Raw genomic sequence first — 17149 nt, 5'->3', positions numbered from 1 at the left:
AGGAGCTGGAGAATGAATTGATTGCTGGTGGCCAATGAATTAATCAATTTTGCCTACAGATGAAACTTCCATAAGAAATCCTAAATGATGAGATTTGGAGAACTTCCAGGTTGGTGAACACATCAAGACGCTGGGGGAGTGACATGACCAGAGAAGGCATGGAAGCGCCATACCCCTGATCCCAAACATTGCCCTACAATTCTCTTTCACTTTACTGTTCCAGAGTCATAGCCTTGATAATAAACCAGTGAGTTTTGTGAGCTGTTCTCACAAATCATCAAACCTGAGGAGGGGGTCATGAGAACCTCTGATTTATAGCTTGTCAGTGAGAAAGATGGGAGGCCCGGGACTTATGGCTGGCATTCGAAGGCTGTGTTGAGGGGCAGTCCTGTAGAACTGAGCCGAAACCTGTGGGGTCTGCACTAACTCTGGGTTGTTAGTGTCAGAATTGAATTGAATCACTGGACACTCAACTGGTGTCCAGAGAGCTGGAGAAGTGATATTGGAAAAGATACTATGTATTTGGTGTCAGGAGGATAAATGTCTCAGTCAGCAATGTTTTAAAAATTATATTTGAAATTCATCCAGGCTTTAGTCATGTTATAGTGGGAGAGTCATTCTATCTAGTCTATCATACTCCTGGCAGTAAATGGAATAGAATGTTTTTCTCTATATCCACTGAAGGTTTTGACTTTGGAAGAAAAAAGGAAGTGAGATGTAAATAATAAACCAGGGAGAGGTCTTGGGTAATAAGGTTTGGTTTCTTCTTTTTTTTTTTGAGACAGAGTCTCGCTCTGTCGCCCAGGCTGGAGCACAGTGGCCGGATCTCAGCTCACTGCAAGCTCCACCTCCCGGGTTCACACCATTCTCCTGCCTCAGCCTCCCGAGTAGCTGGGACTACAGGCGCCCGCCACTTCGCCCGGCTAGTTTTTTGAATTTTTTTAGTAGAGACGGGGTTTCACCGTGTTAACCAGGATGGTCTCAATCTCCTGACCTCGTGATCCACCCGTCTCGGCCTCCCAAAGTGCTGGGATTACAGGCTTGAGCCACCGCTCCCGGCCCAGGTTTGGTTTCTTGAACCATGATTATACCATGCTTCTTTTTCTGTGGGCTAGAAAGATAGCAAAATATATGGAGAAAAGTTAGCTGTAAAAGGGGCTAGAAGGGCTTGACACCTAAAGAGTAAAAGAGAGAAACTGTTTCCTTGTAGTTAACTACTTAAAATAAGTTTTATTTTCATAAAATAATAAACTTCTTGAGAATAAGAACAGTATCTCTTTATATTGCTTATTCAACAAAGAATAAACACCTATGTACTTTTTGGGATCCAAAGCTACTATGCTAAAATGATTGTCAAAGGTCATGTAGACTTATCCTGAGGTCACACAGCCAGTGTAACAGATCATAGGAGTAGACTAAAGTCTCCTGACTCCAGACCATGCTTGTGTATTACACCACACTACACCTCTGAATTGAGCCAATAAAAATTATTCAAGTATATGGCATTGCATGCCACAAAGAAGGAGAAAAAAATACTCTATTTGGATTCAATTATTTTCTTCTTTACTGATTACTTCATACATAACCTAGTTTGTTGAAAGAAGCACATATTCTCTACGAATATACATCCTCAATTGTACGTTTAAAAAATAACTCATATTGCAAGGACACAGTCATTGTGTATGTATACAGCTCAACTTCCTCAGTTGCTAAGGATGAATACTGCTCAGGAGTAAACGTGAAACACAGATCTAGCTAGAGGCCAAGAAAGAGCTGATTTGTACATCAAAGTCATGGTGTCTGAGAGCTATAAATGGTAAATATGTGATGAAAGAGGTTAAGAGAAGAAAGAGAGGTGTACATGCATGAGGTGAATCAGGCTGGGGTCTGAAATTCTAAAAGGTGGATATGTTTTGCTGATTTGGGGGTAGTTTTAAAGCAGTCAAGACACCTTGCACACTATCTCTAGATTTATCCACCTCCCTTCAGAGTGGGCCTGAGTAGAACTGGATTGGAGTTTCTTTAGTGGTTTGTTTAGTGAAGGTTGTCACATGGTTGAAGGTTTGCTTGTAGCACTGTGGACTCCCATTTGGTCATCAGGTGTCACACCTGTTTTTTACAGGATAACCTGTACAGCACGTCCTCACTTCCTCCAGTAACAGAGGTGAGCTATGGAGGCAGGGTTTATTGGATAGATGCAGCTAGGCTGGGTACAGCAGGGAGCAGTGAAGGGCAGGTGCGTGTGTGTGTGTGTGTGTGTGTGTGTGTGTGTGTGTGTGAAGAGCTAGAGATGAAAGTGACACGACGATAACTCTGGATACCCAAGAATAGGCACAGGGCTCTGTTCCACAGCTCCCAGCTGTGAATTGTAGTACAGATCTGCTAGCAAGAGACTACAACCACCTTGCTACTTCAATAGCTTTCTCTAATTGTGGGTTTGCAGTTAAGATCTTATAGCTCTCTTTGACTATAGATGGATGCAGCAAGGAATGATAAAAGATGAGGTAGATACATAGAGAAAAGTAGTGGATGTGGGGAGACCAGTCAGGAGGTTACTGCAGTCAATAAGAAAGGATGGCAACCTGAATAGCAAAAGGGTATAAGTACAACGAAAACAGATATTTTTAAATTGTGAGAAAATACAACATAAAATTTTGGTGCCATAAACTTGAAAATCTAGATGAAATGGCTGATTATACAGAAAACACAAATTACCAAAATTGATTTAAGAAGAGATAAGAAACAGGAATAGACCAGCTAGCAGCAGAGGTCAGGGAAAGGGTGAGGTAGTGAAAAGCATATGAAAAAATCTACCCTGTAAAACATCTCCAAGCTTGAATGACTATGCAAAAAACCCTATCAAACATTCAGAGTGTAGATCATTTCAATAATATCCAAATTATGTCAAAGCATCAAAACCACAAAATTTTGCAATTCATCTCACAAGGTTAGAATAACCTAACAGTCATTGAAAATTTTAACAGTCATTGAAAAAATTACAGCCCAGTCTCTCAAATAGAAATAGATAAAAAATCCTAAAGAAAATATATAACAATTGAATCTAGCAGTATATTTAGAAAATACACTGTGCCCAAGTAGGTTTTTATTTCAGAAATGAAAGGATTGCTAAATATTAAATATTCTATAGTTATACTATACAGTGTAAATACTATTTATTTACATACTATAAAAGAATCAATTAATGAATTTAATTAATAGAATAGAAGATAAAGCAAGCAAAAGATAAAGAGTCAGTAATTAGTTAAGTTGGAGGCTAGAAGTAGCCAGTTTGGGGTCTGGTCAAAATACAGGGAAGATTATTATTCCAAGTGAAGAAGAGGGACAATGAGACAATTAAAGTACCACGAGATGTTAAGATCTCTAAGGAGAGCTCAGTTGTCCAATAGATATTTGGGGTGGATGCTGAGTGTGGACTTTTGGCCACAGACATCTCTCAGGAGGCAATCTGTCCATCACTCACTTGGTGATCATGGGCCATTTACTTCAAATCTCTGTGACCCTAGATTCTCACCTAAAAATATGAGGCTAATGTGATGTAGTATATCTTTCAGGGTTGTTGTGAGGATTAAACGAGATAACGAGAACTAAGTAGTTAGCACAGAACCTGGCACATAATAAAGAATGGTAGCTGCTATCTTCATTATTAATGTATTTTTTAAAACTGAGACTGTATTGACAACCCCTTCATCTGTGCTTTCTTCTCTGACCACCAGAGAGCAGACCAACATTACCCTTCCAGAATGAGTACCTCAGGTTCCGCAGCCCGAGAGTTCAGAATGTTTGGGGTAAGCTGCTCTTCTACAAATTTTGTCAGAAGAGCAAACTAACCTTCGTGAAAGGCATAGCAAAATATCTTCTTTCTTCTTTATATTTTAGTTGACAGAGGAGCAGGATGTAAGTTAAATAGTCACTGAATATGAAATTACATGTAAATATTGAGATACACCATTTCTGGCATTAGGAATCAAGACGATAACTTGATATCTTAGTTTTCTTTTTGCTTTACATTGTAGGACACTTTTTGAAGTGCTGTTATATACATATAATAGATATAAATATTCAATTTTAACAGTGTGAACTACACAGGCCAAAGCACATTGTTCCGATTTAACTGGTGTGAAAACTGAGGCTTATTAGAGTTTAGTGGTTCATCTAAAGACACACATATATTTGGTGTCACAATCTGAACTTCACCGGATCTGAAGACAACAGCACGTACAGGAGTGCTCTTTTGGTTATCTTTCCCTCCTTCTCTCTCTTCCTGTGTCCTTCCTGCCCTTCTTTTCTTGCTTTCCTCTTTTTATATTCTTTCCCTTCCCCTAGCTCCCCCCTTACTTTTTCTTCACTTCCTTCTTAATTATACAAGATTCCACACATATATGTGATCTAAATAAAATGAATGTGATTAACCCACCATTCAGCTAAGAAATATTACCAGTATCTCTGAAACCCAACTGCATGCCGTACCCAACCTGTAACCTGGATTTTGTGATAATTTTCCTTTTCTTTCCAGTTTTATCACCTTATCACTTATGCATCCCTACAAATACATACATTGTTTATTTGCATATTGTTGGACTTTATGTAAATGGAATCATTCTCTTTTTTTGCTCAAAATTATGTATCTGAAATTTATCCATGTTGATGTGCATAGCTGTGGTTCATTCATTTTCACAGCTTACAGTACTCCATTTTATTCATCTGTTCTCTTACTACTGGGGCTTTTGGGTGATTTTTAGTTTTGTGCTATCATAAACAAATCTGTATATGACTCTTGCTGTACATACGCAAAAGTTTCTCCAAGGTATTCATCTAGGAATGAAATTACTGGTTCATGAAGTGTACTTACCTACAACTTTACTAGTTAATGCCGAATTGTTTTCCAAATTAGTTTTACCAATTCCTATAAGCTCATTACTTTGCATTCTCACCAACATGAAATTGTCAGAAATTTTAGCCAATTTCACACCTAATGCTCAGATTTTGGTTTTCAAACACCATTCTGCAATAAAAGGAACCAGGTTCCTTGGAGAAATAGCTGATTCCAGGGCTAGGGCAAGTAATAAACAAGATGAGCTTGGAATATCTTATAGTGCCAGAGAGTAAGAAAATGCTCCACGAAACAAAAACCAACAAAATCACAGCAGCCAATCACAAAGGAGCTCCTAACTGCCAAACCTGGAACAATCACAGCAGCAAAATAAATACAGTGTGCCTTAGAACAACATGGGTTTGAGCTGTGAGGGTCCACATATACATGGATTTCCTTTCACCTCTGCCACCCCGAGACAGCAAGACTAACGCCTCCTCTTCCTCGTCCTCCTCAGCCTACTCATTGTGAAGTCGATGATGATGAAGACATTTACGATGATCCATTTCCACTTAATCAATAGTAAATATATTTTATCTTCCTTATAATTTTCTTAATAACATTTTCTTTTCTCTATTTTAAGAATACAGTATATCATACATATACAAAATATGTGTTAATTGACATGTCTTCTGGAAGGCTTCTGGCCAACAGTAGGCTGGACATAGTTAAAATTTTTGGGAGCCAAAAGTTATAAGTGGACTTTTTTTTACCGCATGGGGGTCAGTGGCCCTAATTCCCACGTTATTCAAGAGTCAACTGTATAGTATTGGATTATAAGCCATAAAATACAATAAGTTTCCATGAATTCATACTGATATAAATAATTAAATAAATAAATAAATAGGGGAAATGGGACAGCTCTTCCTTGTGATAGAATTTGAATTAATAAATGTAAAATGAAAGAAAAACACAAAAAGTCATCGCTAAATACCACCATAATAACTCTTGCAGACATCCTCCATCAAGAGATGCTAAGATTAGTGGGTGAAAGTTTGAGGAGAAATAAAGTTTGAATCATTTCAAAATATCTTCCCTAAAACATTGATGACAAAGAGAAAGACAGTAATTTTACCAGGGAGAAACTTGACAGAAAGCAACTTAATCAAGTGATCGAAGTCACCACTCAAGATATCAACATCATGAGCCCTGCGATATGATGCAGTGAGGACATAGCATCATTTCATGGTAGTCTCACACAACATGCATAACTAGAGTTCAATCACAAGAACACATTAGACAAATTCAAAATTGAGGGACATTTGACAAAATAATGTCTATTCTTCATGAATATCAAGGCCATGAAATATAAGAAAAGATAAGGCCAGGCATTGACTTCTGTCTAGCTATGAAAGTCCGAGGTGGCAACTTCTTCCAATAGAAATCTGTTTCATTTACATTAAAAATGTGTTTAGTGTAGCCACCTTCATCAATGATCTTAGCTAGACCTCCTCGCTAAGTTGCTGAAGCTTCTACATGAGCACTTGCTATTTCACTTTGCATTTTAAAGACACATTCTTTCCTTAAACCTCATGAATCAACCTCTGTTAGCTTCCAACTTTTTTCTCTTTAGTTGGAAGCTTCAAACTTTTCTTCTGCAGCTTCCTCACTTTTCTCAGCCTTTATAAAATTGGAGAGAGTTACAGCCTTGCTCTGGATTAGGCTTTGGCTTAAGGGAATGTTGTGGCCGGTTTGATCTTCTATCCAGACAACCAAAACCTCCATATCAGCAATAACGCTGTTTCACTTTCTTATCATTTGTGTGTTCACTAGAGTTTAATTTCCTTCAAGAGCTTTTGCTTTGCATTCACAACTTGGCTGTTTGGTGCAAAAGCTCTAGCTTTCAGCCTCTCTTGACTTTCAACATACCTTCCTCACTAAGCTTAATCATTTCTAGCTTTCGATTTCAAGTGAGAGACTTGTGATTTCCTTTAACTGGAACACTTACAGGTCACTGTAGGATTATTAATTGGCCTAATTCCAATGTTGCTGTGTCTCAGAGAATAAGAAGGTCTGAGGAAATGGGGAGAGATGGGGGAATGGCTGGTCAGTCAAGCAGTCAGAACACACACATTTATCAATTAACTTTGATGTAGTATATGGGTATAGTTCATTGCACACCAAAGCAATACAATAGTAACATCAAAGCTAACTCATCACAGATCGCCATAACATATATAATACTGAAAATGTTTGAAATATCCTGAGAAGTATCGAAATGCGGAAGAGATACAAAGTGAGCAAATGCTGTTGGAAAAAAATGGCACCAATAGACTTGCTTGACAAAGGGCTGCTACAAACCTTCAATTTGTGAAAAATGTAGTATCTGCAGCATGAAGTAAAGTGAAGAGTAATGAAATGGGGTATCTGTAGAGATATTAAACTGAATTAAATATTTCCATTTGGTTCAATGACAGTAACTTATAAGAGTGGTTGATCAGAGATTGCTGGGAGATAATTGCTGGGCACCAAGTCACTTTTTAGTAATGGTTTCAAAATTTACAGTGATTGGAATAGTGAGTTTATATTTGGTCGTGCATGAAAAAACAAGGAGATACATCATAAAAACCTTAGAAATAATAAAATCATTATCTTTTATAGCTTATAAAATGGTGGGCTGAGCTTCCGAGTCTACAAAATGGAGTGGGAAACCTTGCACATAGTGAGTTCACCAAGGCTAGTGTCACCTCCGTGGTTTTCTAGTCCTCATTGCCCACATTTTCTTTTAAACTTCTTTGGGTCCTAGGAAGGTGCCCCCTTGGACAACAATTAAGAAGAGTCCAGACCACATTTCTATCATTCAGGCCTGCTTTCACTTCCCTTTCAAGGCTACATTCATTTCTTTTATCTGTATCTGTAGCGATAGACGGTATTTTCTTTTTTTTTTTTTTTAGACGGAGTCTTGCTCCATGGCCCAGGCTGGAGTGCAGTGGTGTGATCTCGGCTCACTGCAACCTCCACTTCCCAGGTTCAAGCTATTCTCCTGCCTCAGCCTTCTGAATAACTCAGATTACAGGTGAATGTCACTATGCCCGACTAATTTTTTTTTTTTTTTTTCGGTAGAGACAGGGTTTCACCATGTTGGCCAGGCTGGTCTTGAACTCCTCACCTCGTGATCAAGCCACCTCAGGCTCCCAAGGTGCTGGGATTACAGGAATGAGCCACCACATCTGGCTGATAGATGGTATTTTCTAAGCAACAAGTGAGGGTATTTGAGTTGAAAAAAAAGTGTCTCTCTTCAAAGAAAGAATGGATAGAATATTTCTTTTTTTTTTTTTTTTTTTTTTTTTTTTTTTTGAGACGGAGTCTCGCTCTACCGCCCAGGCTGGAGTGCAGTGGCCGGATCTCAGCTCACTGCAAGCTCCGCCTCCCGGGTTCACGCCATTCTCCTGCCTCAGCCTCCCGAGTAGTTGGGACTACAGGCGCCTGCCACCGCGCCCGGCTAGTTTTTTGTATTTTTTAGTAGAGACGGGGTTTCACCGTGTTAGCCAGGATGGTCTCGATCTCCTGACCTCGTGATCCGCCCGTCTCGGCCTCCCAAAGTGCTGGGATTACAGGCTTGAGCCACCGCGCCCGGCCTGGATAGAATATTTCAAAAATTCGCCAGTCTTGGGAAATCAGCAGAGTAGTTACTGTGCTCCAATACCACCTCTTTCTGTAAATGACACATAGAGGGTATAACACAGGATTTAGTCTAGAGGTGGGGCCAGGCAAGGAAGTCTATACTGCTAGTTGGGAGGAATCTTCACCTTGACTAATTCTCCATAGTCACAGAATTCCTTTCATACCACTCCCTCTAATTTCTATTATCAGAGTCTTTATACCTATGTCAACGTATTTCTTTAGAAATGTGGTCCCAGAAGGTCCACCTTAGAAGAATGAACTCAAAGAGGGTGCTTTCCCTGCTCCTCTGACCCCACCAGGTTTCCAGCACTTCAGCTCCAGTATCTTCAGTTGCTCCACTGTTTCTTCCAGGCCAGTTTCCAGTGGAAAGACTGTGTCTAATGTCTTTGAGTTCTTCTTCTGATGTTGGTTGAGATATGCCATTGCCCCAGGCAGCAATGGCAGCAGTTCAGGATCTCCAGCCTCTTTCAAAACAGGAAGCCCCATCCCTTAAGCAACCACCTTCTAGTGTAGTACATGCTAGACTGTGCTACCTGGCAGGAGTGGAAATAGCATCCTCTACAGCAGCCTCTGGTCTCAGAGCACATCAGGCCTTTGGCTCTGTGTTTCTATTCTGTCTTTGGTTCACAGAAATGTTTATATTGTTTTCGAACCCTAGAATATATTTTAGGCATTTTCTTTTTATGTTATTTAATACTGCTGAACGTTTACTGTGGAAAACCTACTATGCAATTCTGACTGGAATTCTGTGCATATTTAAACATTGCTCAGAATTCACCTCTTCCATCAAGTATCTAAACTTATTACATCCCTGCACTTAAGCACTCCCTTTCCACCCCAAAATATTCTGAGCCCTTAATCATTCTACTTGCACTTGTATTTGTTGGACGTAATTAACTCTTGAGTTAGTCTTTCCCCTACTGGACCATGCTCCTTGAGGACAAGGAGGATGTTTAATTTATTTACATATCTCTTGTACTTGGCACTGTGACTTTTTTATAGTAGGCACTAAAAATATTAATTCATTTCCTTCAAAATTCCTAACGCAAGTTCTTAAACATTAGGAGGAATTCAATGAATAATTGGTTACTTATTGATTTGCTGGTTGAGACCAGATCCTGTACACTTCTGAAGATTTTACTTATTATTCTTCCTTATCCTTTTTCTCTCCTTTGTCTCCCATTTTTAGAGAGGGCAGAGACACAGCAAAGCATAAGGAAATAGATGAGTTTAGAAAAAGAGAAAAATATGTATATATGCTATATTTACCTTTTTTTAGAAGAAAAGAAATGAAAGCATTTTCCATAATATTTTGTTAGAGGTTGGTTTATTCTTGTTTTACCTAATATAGCTGGGTTTGGAGCTAAGAACACAGGTCTTTTCCTGCTGTGCATAAAAACAATTATCTACAGAAGGGAAACTCTAGCAATATATCAATGTCAGGCCTTTATATACTTGTTGGTATTCTGATGGTGAAGACATGTAGGTCATTTGGCATTGCAGTTCTTTCTTTGTTTTGGCTGTGATAGAGTGATCCAGGACCCTAACAATCTAAACATCATCTTACTTCGAATCATCAAGCTTTGAAGCCTTTGCCATTACTCACTTTATAAATCGTAACTTAGTAAACAGAACATCACATGAGAGTGATTTTTCTTCCCTATCTGATTTTTACAGCCTCTGGTTGCAAACAGCAATTTACCTATTCCTCTTATCTGATACCTCACAGAGTGACAACATCAGAAACTAGTTAGGACACTCACCTGGCAGAGACTGGAATTTAGTGGTTGGCACTGACTGATGATATAAGCAAGTAATGAATTATTTACTCTCTTTATTCCTTATTTCAAAAGTTACTAATAAATGAAGCCAGTCAAGCTATTTCTTAAATTGATTTTATAAGGATTCTGTAAGTACTTAAATGGGAAACATAAAGAACTTTATCTCACTCATGTTGGAATCATAGATCTTTAGGAAAAAAATTGCCTCTCTCTAGACATAAAATAACAACTAGAAGTTGCTATGGAAACAACAGCTCTCAAAGCCAGTAGAGAACATTTTTAAAAAGGGTGCCCCTTAGAATCTCAGGTAGCCTCCAAAATGCTTACACCCAGAGAAAAAGTATTTTACATAGAAGGGCTTAGTTTAGAAGCTTGAGATGATTTCATCTTTAAATAGCTTGCCTTTTATTCTCTGTTGTGATTTTTATACTGTTTTAGATTTCTTAAAAATTTTTTCCCTCTGTGTTTTTCAGACCCCTTAGGCTTCATGTCATCTCACCAGACTAGCATCTGTGGCCTGGCACTTGTTTTGACTAAGTAATCATATGCCTTTCTCTACCTAGTGCAGCCCCTGAAACCTTATCTGCTAGGACCAGCCTTTCACTGCCCTAGGAAGGCCTCCCAGTTGCATGTTACATTTGTTTTTCTCTGGAAGAAAACAAGAGAAAACAATCAAGAAGGTTGATTTTACCCTATATATAAGAAACTTCGATTCTCATTCTGTGCTTTAACTGCTTTTGTACTTAAGCAATTCTTTCGTCTACTTTGAGCCTCTATTTTCTCAACTATAAAATAAGGGAGTTGAGCTGTATGATTTCTGTTTCTTTCAGAGCTAACATTTTCAGTCCACACATAAAATGTAACATTATTCTTATAAGTTTATATATACATATCACATTTTATTGTAAACTCCTAGGGTCTAAAGGCATAAACATTTTTAAAAAGACATGTACTTATTTATTTGTGTGAATCTATACATAAGTACTATTTAGCAAAAAAAAAAAAAAAAAAAGAGGAAATTTAATCTATTCCTTTTTTGATGCATTCATTTATTAACATATATTAATTAAGCACCTAATGCCAGACATTGTGGACAAGTGGTAAACCAAAGCAACAGGGCCCATATGTTTAGGGAGCTTGAAGACCAATGGAGAGACAGATCATATACAGTGTAAGTACATTTGTGTAAAGTTCTATAAAGAAGTGCATGGTGCCTTGAAAACATGTAATTCACCTAGGAGATATAATCCAGGTAGGATCAAGTTTTTCTAGGGAAACGACCACTCAATTGTCAAAGTTGAATAGGAATCATTAGACTAAGGGGCGGGGAGTTGGGAAGGGAGGAAGAAGAGAGGGAGGGGAAGGATATAGCATTCTAGGTAGGGGAAACACATGTGTGAAGGCCAAATGATCATAAGGAGAAGGAAGGGTTGCTATAAGGAGCAATGGGAAGCCACTGTTCTAAGCTAGGGAGTGGTAGGGGGTGACCTGTGACACAATCACTAAGGTATTCTACCATATCACCCACCCCTGGCTGCTTAGAAGACAGTAAAAGCAGACTCAGAAAGACTTGTTAGGAGCCTACCGAGAAAATACCGGCAAGAGGTGATGGTAGCTTGGGTTAAGGTGTTGGTAGTGTGTAGGGGTGTGGTGTGTGTGTGAATAGGATGAGGAGGATGGAAAAAATATTTAAAACATATACCTTGATACAGATTTTGATTAGATTGTGTAAAGAGGCTTTAATGAGACATTCTAGAAATTTCACTTTCACATAAGTGTCACTGCCTTCTATGTGTTATATTATGAGGTTACACACCCATTTCAATGATGCTTCATGGGTGTCAACAATTCTGAGAAGCTTCTTCTAGAACTTATGTCAGAAGCAGTATATAAACCATACCAGAAAAATAGACTTATTGCTATATAGAAAATATTTCATAAATCCCCAAAGCTAAGGAAACAAATATGTGTGTAATGTTCTTAAGTTGATGCAGGGTTTATAAAGACTTCCTTTTATGAGTTTGACCTTCCAACATATACGGTGAGGTCACTTATTTAAGAAAATAAGCAAGTATGTAGGGGAAAAGCTATGTTATCTGAGTCTTCATCAAAGAATGAGGATATGGTCTTTTACCCAAGAGCTAGCTGACTGGGGAAGCCCATAGGCAGAAGAAACTCCTGGACAGTCAGGAGGGGTCTTTTAATTTTTATTTTTAGGGAGCAGATAAATACATCTTAGATGACTGACAACAAATTCTCCAAAGAAAAGAAGAATGAAGTTATCTCCATAAGTTTTTAGTAGCAGTGCATGGTGAGAAGAGCTTAGAACAAAGGCTAGGAGTCAAACTCCAGTTGTATAACTAGCTGTGCAGTCTTAGACAAATTATCTCTCCCAGTCTTACTTTCTTCATCTGAAAATGGGGACATATATGCCAGGAGTTTTGTGAGGATTTACTGATGGAGCTCTGATAGTTTGGCTGTGTCCCCACCCAAATCTCATCTTGAATTATATCCCCCATAATTCCCACTGTTGTGGGAGGGACCTGGTGGGAGATCATTGAATTATGGCAGCAGTTTCCCCCATACTGTTCTCATGGTAGTGAATAAGTCTCACGAGATCTGATGGTTTCGTTAGGAGAAACCTCTTTCATTTGATTCTCATTCTCTCTTTGCCTGCCGCCATCCATGTAAGATGTGACTTGCTCCTCCTTGCTTTCCATCATGATTGTGAGGCTTCCCCAGCCACATGAAACTGAAAATCCAATTAAACCTCTTTCTTTTGTAAATTGTCTTTATCAGCAGCATGAAAATGGACTAATACAAACTCTGATTTCCATCCGCCATTCCCTCCATATCACCTCCCCACCCTGGCCCCTCAGCTAAACACCTTTTCTTCAGGTTAAAGAATAGAAAACCTTGTGGAGACAGAGGATAAGAGGAAACCCTTCAGTAGCTATCAGGTTACTATCTTCACCTTTCTTAGCTTTGTAATATCAGAGCATAGAGAAAAGAATTCCTGGCCACTTTATCAGTCTCCATGAAGAAAGGCTGGAGCCAGCAGGCATTGCCATTGGTTCAGTAGACATTCCCAGAGCACCATCATTTAGAGAAAGCAGCAGCTCATTTAAATCACTGAATCTTTTTAAGAAACTGAAACAAGTTCAATGCCCAAGAGTAGAGAATCGGTTGGACTGTGAGACATACCACCTGGACGAACATTCATGTAATGGAATTATACACTGAAGAAAAATATTAAATGACATTGTTCGTATGTTCATAACAAATTAAGTAAAAAAGATTGCCACAAAACAGTATATATACTAAGATTCCAGTTTTTTTTAAGTTATTGGTTTATGGGAAGAAATAGGATACACAAAAATGTTAAAAATAAATTCTGGAGGGTAGGATTATAGGTATTTTAAGTTTTTTTCTTTTCTAAACCTTACACAATAAACATTTTAAAACATAAATTTATAATTAATAAATATAAGCTTTAAAAAAAAACTCTATAGGGCACAATTTGTGTTTACCACAATATAAACAACAAGCATTTAAAGAAACATGGGTTTTTACTTAGTGGAGTAAAGAATTTGTGAAAGAGGAAAGCACCTCTTGATTCCTCATGTTTCTATGTTTTTCCCCTACCCTTGTCCCAGATCTGAAAGTAGTGGGGAAAAAATCAACCTGGCTCTTTTCCTATGCCAAGGTGCTTACTCAATGTTTAATCTTACTGTAAGGGAATTTCACATAGTTCAGGCTTCCCAATACCAGAGGTTCCTGGCTCTGCCACTAGGTCTGTACCCTCTCTGGCATTCACTTCCTGCCCATTACCTCTCTGGGTAGCCACAAGATAGCTGGGGAAATCCCAGTCTCATGTCCTCTGCAAAAGTCCAGGTCTCCACTTGAGTGGAGAGTAGGAAAAAGAGGCAAGCACAATGCCAAGACTTTACTAAGTTATTTGAATTAGAATACTTGTAAGCAGTTAAAATGCTTTACATTTATCATTACCATAATTGCAAAGAATAACTATCATTTATGAGATGCTTTCCATGTGCCAGGCACACACCACATTATCCCATTTAATTTTCACATTGGCGATTTGGGTATTATCTCTATTTAACAGATAAAGACACTGAGGCTGAGGTCAAGCAATTTGCCTAGGCTATTCTGCATTTTGCTAGGCTAGCGGAACCATTGGCTTCCTCCTTCCAGCAGACTCTAGAGTTAACTATGATTGTGAGGCTTCCCCAGCCACATGGAACTATAAGTCCAATTAAGCCCCTAAGTTCCCAGCACTGGAAGGTGGCAGACACAAGGTGCTTCAAAGCTATTCCAAAACTACCTCCATGATTCTTCACCCTACTCTGTGAGGAAGATGAGGATTCTAAGTTTTAACTTTAGAAAGAAAAGGGCAGACTTTAAGGTCCCTTCTGAGAGGCCTGGATGGCTGATCCATAAGAGCATTTCCAGTTTTTAGTTTCAGAAAAGGGAGTCTTGTACTTAGGAGGTCAATGATGGGGACCACACGTAAGTCTATTATACTAGATTATGAGTGGTAAATTTTAATCTGACCCTGAAGTAAGTAGGGTACAGTTGGAGACTAAATACTGGCAGCAAATAACCAACTCATGGTGTGTCCTGATCATGTGAAGAGAAGGAGACACTCCTGTACATGGGATATAGAACTAGCTAACTCTGGAGTTTGCTGGAAGGAGGGAGCCAATGGTTCTGCGAGGCTAGTACAAGGGAGAATAGCCTAGGTCCATGGATGACGTTTTGATGCATAGTGGACCAATTCAGCCATACATGGAAAAGGCTAGAGGCTCTGTGCACATAACTGTGAAATTATTTTGACCAGGTATGTATGCTATCAATAAAATAGTGGTTTATTCAGGTCACAAGGAAGACAATTTTCTACTAAAACTCAAAGTATCATATGGGTAAATATTGACTTTTTGATATACACTTCTAACAGAAAGGAAGACAAAGAGACAACATAGCTATAATAATTTATTGCTTTTCATTTCTTGTTTGGATAAAAGTAAGACTACATCAAAAGTTGTTTGATGACACTGAATTATTTTCACAGTATCTATATCACTTGCTATATCAGAATTGAAGTCCTCATGGTTGGTCTTCAATGGAAGTGAATCCTAAAATTAATCTTAATTAAAAAAAATACATTGCTTTTGGGGCAAAGAGAAGGCAGCAGGAAGAGGAAGCATTTTCCTAGAATCATATGAATTAGCAACCTTGTCCTAGCCCAAGTTTTGTCCCTAACCAAGTAATTCTGAGCACGTCACTTAAGCTTCAGTTTCTTTATCTGTACAACAAGGAGCTAGAGTTTAATTTCCAAAGCCCTGTCAAGTACTAAGTTTGCATAAGTTTAATATTCTTTGGAGTTCATCTTTGCCTTAAATGGATTTATGATCATTTTTGTGAACCACGACTTCGTTATTTTAAAATTCATAAAGGAGACAGCTCATCGAATAGAGCAGGACACAGGGTTCAGGATATGATACTGTAACATAATTAAGTACGGAGAACAATCTTGCCATAGGGCAAAAGTAACTCCTGAAATTCTGTTAGCCTCAGTGCACATTTGTCTTACAAAGAACATGCTTGCTCCTGATGAAAATTTGCTTTTTAATTCCTTCTAGGCAGAATCACTGATACAATTGCTTCCATCTTATATCAAAATGAGTTATTCATAAGCCACATACTCTTGCGAATGATTCTAAACGGCAAGTGATGTTTGATATTGTTAAGGTTTTATGTGACAAGCTAGCATTCCATGGGTATCCATAACAAAAGTAAACTTAAATCCAGTGAGTAGGCTCCCTTAAGTCCAGACTAAGCATCCCTAAATGCCAAATGCTACAAGACTGCCACTTAGGAATGACTGTTTTTAGCCTCCAGAGTATGGATGGTGGGCACTCGAGTAGGAGCTTTATTACACTGTAGAAGAAAAGCTTTCTCCTTACTTTGTCCTCATCTGATATTGGGAAAAGAGCAAGAGGGCAAATGTATAAGATTTGGAAACTGCCTCTTCAGCTGTTCTGGCCTGAACTCTAGTTAATCTTGTGCAAGTTAAATTCTAACTATCACTAGATGGGACCTATCACCTGCTGGGACTTGTCAAGCCTTGGATTAGTGCCGTCCCAGAAGTAAAGTTCTGTTCTTTGATATCCCAGGAGGAACTGTCATGCTCTAAGATCGGTAAATGAGATACAGAACTGGCTACAATTAGATCTTAATGAGTTCAATACAGAATTTCAAATGTTGTCACAGAATTTCAAATGTTGAAAGATTATCTTTTCAAATATATGTATAATTATTCTGAGGACTTGCTTGCCTGTCACAAACCTAATGCATTTGTTATGAGGATGAAACAGGAAAAACTCACAGGAGGACACGAACCACTACGTAGGATAGCTTCTAAGTTAAGAAGGGAATCTCCCAGGTGGTCCGGCAAACATAACATTCCTTATCTTTCCCGCCCACCCGAAAGTTCTAACACATATGCTTCAAAGCCTCGTTGGTAGTTCAAGCCTGCTTAGAAGGTTTTAAGGCCTCGTGCCAGACTTCCGGTGTTTTCATAGATTTCTCTTGTTCAGTTATTGTCGCCTCCGAATTTGTCATTCTCTCATTCCACTCTTGCCTCCCTTCCTCTGTGCAATAAGCTTTTAGGGCATTCCATTCATGACTTTTCTTCCCCACCTAAAATACTGTCAGCAAACTGCCTAACGGAAATCCCTATAAAAGCGGTAAGAGAAAGTAAGGATACGTTACTGCCTATAAATCGAGCACTTCAAAGGCATTTGTTTTAATCACGACTTAAGACTTTCACCCA

The sequence above is a fragment of the Macaca thibetana genome, chromosome 3 (assembly GCF_024542745.1).
Source record: "Macaca thibetana thibetana isolate TM-01 chromosome 3, ASM2454274v1, whole genome shotgun sequence".
NCBI lineage: Eukaryota > Metazoa > Chordata > Mammalia > Primates > Cercopithecidae > Macaca > Macaca thibetana.
This window is presented reverse-complemented; position numbering follows the sequence as displayed.